The 4,331-nt window shown below is 32.5% G+C and overlaps 1 long non-coding RNA gene across 1 annotated transcript; it reads right to left on the reverse strand.

Annotated features, from left to right (window-relative positions):
* Positions 1-2,500: 2,500 nt before the first annotated feature.
* On the reverse strand, positions 2,501-4,318 carry LOC111373006. Its single transcript, XR_002698853.1, has 2 exons — positions 3,093-4,318; positions 2,501-2,983 (listed from the first exon to the last, which is right to left on the reverse strand). It is a non-coding gene; the product is annotated as an uncharacterized LOC111373006 (long non-coding RNA).
* Positions 4,319-4,331: the final 13 nt, after the last annotated feature.

Here is a 4,331-nt window from a genome sequence, read left to right on the forward strand (position 1 = left end):
CCCCCCCCCCCCCCCCCCCCACTTTTCGTTATATGTGAGCTTATAAGTTATTAGTCTCTTCGTTGTTATGTAATTCACATATAGTAAAAGAGTAATGTTATTTGTAACCTTATAATAATTCGCATATAAAAAAAAAAAAAAACAATGTTATTTGTAAGCATTGTCGATGGACTGCTAGCAATCCATGTCGCAGTTGGACTATTTTTCATTTTTCAATAAATTATTATGCATTACAATTTTATTAAAGAGTATAACAGTGACCACTTTGCTATATTGTTGTCAATTCACAGCAACAAATTTCATATCATTTCAGCGTTTTCATTTAAGTTATATTTTATAGTTTCTATCACAATAATAGAGCAAAAAAAAAAAAAAAAATGAATTTGTCTATGAAAACTGTGTACATTATGTAACATTTGATGAAAAGTTGAAGATATGCATAATGCATGAGAGCAGACAATTTCAATAACTAAATATGTCTAACAGTTTAAACATATTTCAAATATTTAATATCTTCATTTTTAAAAATAAGATCTTAATTCCAACGATGATTTCATTAAGTTCTTATTTGATGAAAATTAAAATTAAAATTTTAATTTTAATATGAGTCAAGTCAACAATTGATTTCAACCATATATTTCATGAGAATATACTAAAAACCTAATTTTAATTCCTATCAAACAGGATTATGATTACTTTTTCTTCAATCCAATTTCTCCTACATTACGAACCAAACACACAATCCTTTTCAATTATTTCGAGACCTCAAGTACTCTTTTTCATATTCAAGAAACAACTCTTTGAAATCTTTTTTTCGTTCTGAATAATAATCGAGCAAAACAATCAATCTATTGATATTAAAAAGGTCGTACATATTCTTCCAATGTATCATAAATGATTTGACATTCTTCAGGATTAGCCTCCACTTTAAAATTTTACAAATCATCTATGAACAGTTACGTTTCAATGTACCAACAATTACTATCCACTATATATATACTGAATTGCCTGTATATACACCATTTTAGATCAATTTGCTTCCTCTAACTTCACCATTAATACCAATCCTGCTCTACTTTAGACTTGATAAAATTAACAGCATTATTGAATGTGCATAAAAGTTTTTTTTTTTTCAAAAAATAAGTTAAGTAAATAATAGTTTGTTACTACACTAAATAATTTTGAAAATCATATATTGGACAATTAATTATTTAAAAAGTAATATAGCTCATTTTTTTAAGGACATCCAAATCAAGTTCCTAGAAAATGTTAGGAGGTATGTGCTGTAGTGTGGCGTGGGGTGGGTTTGTGACAAGACGGAAAAGCCCATTTAACGAACTTGTGCCCATGTTGGTTGGTGTGTGAATATGTGGGCCAAATTTGTCATACAACATAAATTTTTTTTTTTTTTTTTTTTTTTTTTTTAATTTAAGAAAAACAAAAATCAAAACATAAGCCCCAATATTATAACTGTATCTCGATTTCCTTCAATCTATGATGTTTAGGATAAGTAATGATACTGTGTATTTTCTTTCATAAGCTCATTATGTTATACTTAGTATTTTTTTCTCTAATCAGACATTCTGATCACATAATACATGACAAACAGAAAAATTTTGAAGTTTTATATTGATTCGTCTCTATCAACGTGTGTGCGCATGTGCGTGTCTATATCACTCGTTCCCTTTCTTATCGTGAAAGTAGAATCGTTATCTTTTTCTCGGTTCATCCATGACGCCATCCAAGAATTGGTTTTGATCCAATCTGTAGGAATTAGCTTTATAATATATCATATCCATCTCAATTATTGATAGAATGAATGCCATTTTTCCAAATTTATCTTTTGATTCAAAATCATGCTGTAACATGTATTGTGTGTTCAATTATGGAATAAATGAAATCGATCAAGAAATTATTGTTTTTATTTAAGAATGAAATCTTATTGGAACTTTCCATATCGAGTTCATCATTCGTAACACTATCACAGCTTGGATCTGATAAAATAGAATGTGACTTTTCAATATGAAACGTATGCATGCATATCTTAGGCTTTATATTTTATCATTGAGCTCTAATATTCAAGATGCCACCAGCATTAATCACCAAGTTGCAGTTTGCATGAACACTTCATTTCCCCTGTTTCCAGATACCAGCTCTGTTTTTCCTTTCTTCAAAATCATAATGCATAGAATTTTTCGCATGGTTCCAATTTCCATAGTCAAATAAGAGCATTTACTATGCATTGAAGATACAATGAAAGCACGTTTAGTTATACAAGATTTTAACTTCTTTTTCCTTCATAGTATCATCCGCTCTTGTCCTCTATATGTTGTGTAATGGAGCTTAGGAAAGCATATTAATTATAAAGAATAGCAACTATCATAGATCAAATAGGAGTAGGTATGCATTGAAGACAGCTTCAAGTATAGCATAGGCAACCTGAAAATAAATGTTCAGAGTAATTATCTTCTTGGATGGTAAAGTCCACAGTACTTTCACAGAACTTAAAAAGTTATTGCTATAGAAAATAAATATGTAGGTAAATGATTGACCAGTGAGTAAAATGAACCTCACTTTAGCAGTAAAGAAAAACTGAAAATCTGCTAAAACTAGAAGTTTTTAGCTTCATTTTACTATTATCTTCAAGATTTAGTCACTAGACCTCATCATCAAGCTTGTTGGATTTTATTAACCTGTCATCTTTTTCCGGTCCATAATTGGGCAGAGATTGGCGTCGCTCTTTACCTCCTGGCAGAGATGAGACATGGCCATACCAAATCATGCTTATCACTGCAACAATCATTCCCAAAACCACTTGAAGATTTAGTCCCTCTTTTCCGAAGAACAAAAATCCTACTGTTAAGATTAGAATGGTCTTCATATGACCAAGCACTTGAAATGACACTGCTGTGAATCTGCCAACGCAGATGAATTGGCTTATATTGGTTCCGACTGCAATGGTACACGACAGGATTACAAACAGCTGCAGAAAACAAAATGATTACAAGTTGTAAGGGGTTGATAAAATGAAACAAGTAAAAGGTGGAGAGATATATTAAAACTGGACAAAATTAGATGTAGTTTAGCAGGACCGTATTCAAACCAGCTCTCTTAGAAAAATCAGACTTCTCCCATTTAGCACTTCCCCAAAGCTGATATTTGTTAGTAGAAATAATAATGCCATCATCTTTGTTTATGCTAAGTGCACACCATGTTTGTGTTAAGCATTTATAATTCGTGCAATACCTAATATTTATACCAAGCAAATAGCGTCAACTTTATGCTATTTGTGTGGTATAGCCATCAAGTATGTGGAACCATGAATAATTTCTGTTGCTCGTCATCCCCTCCGTTCACTTGGTAATCAAAAGTTAGAATACTGGCAACCATTGAATCTTGTGAAAGGTTTCACATAGGCCCCTTGACTCAAAAAGATTTCAACCTGTTTATTCGCTTACAATATATGGTCAATTTGGATTTTAGGCTTCAAAAGAGGAACTTTGCTTAAGGAAATTTATTCAATTGTCCAAACAAATAAAAACAACATGAATGGGAAAGAGGAGTGACAAGACAAGATAAAATTGTCTCTCCAACATCATCCAACCATATGCACGCATCTTCAGTATCATCTATATAGAACCTCCTTTGGCTACTTGGCTAATCACAACATACTCCACCATCCCCGAGATCCCAAATTAATTTTTTCCGATATAGTCATTAGCATTCATTCTCTGTTCATTCCATCCCCATCTCCCTCTCACAATATCTTTCTCTCTTCCTTCCCCCTCCATCACTTACATAAAGAAATTTTATGCAACATGTGAACAAACAGTTGGTAGATCTGAAATTTTAAGAACAGTTCAATGAGTAACCAGTTCACGTCCAAATTCCACTATGAATTCCTTAGTATCAAACTCAATGAGAGATTTCCTAGAACTTCCCACGCCCAACCCAAGGCTTACATCAGAAATCCATGATTACAAGGAGAGCAGCAAGTGTGGCTATGATATGACTTGAAACATTTCTTGAGTCAGTTTGCATGTGACACGGATTCTGCAGCACTGAGTCACTTATTGATATAAAGCAATAATTGTTGTGTATGACTTGAATACATGGGCTGTTGTGAAACTCGTAAACATCCACTTGAGCACTTTTAGAAACATTTCTTGAGTCTGTTTGCATGTGACATGGATTCTGCAACCCTCCTACCAATTAGATTATCTACCGCCAAAAGTACACAGGTGGATGCATATAAATTAGACAACTAAAGAGTTATCATATCCTCGTACAAACTCCATACTTGATATAAAGCAATACTGGTTATTACTCGA

Source organism: Olea europaea, unplaced genomic scaffold, assembly GCF_002742605.1.
Source record: "Olea europaea var. sylvestris unplaced genomic scaffold, O_europaea_v1 scaffold1061, whole genome shotgun sequence".
Classification (NCBI taxonomy): domain Eukaryota; kingdom Viridiplantae; phylum Streptophyta; class Magnoliopsida; order Lamiales; family Oleaceae; genus Olea; species Olea europaea.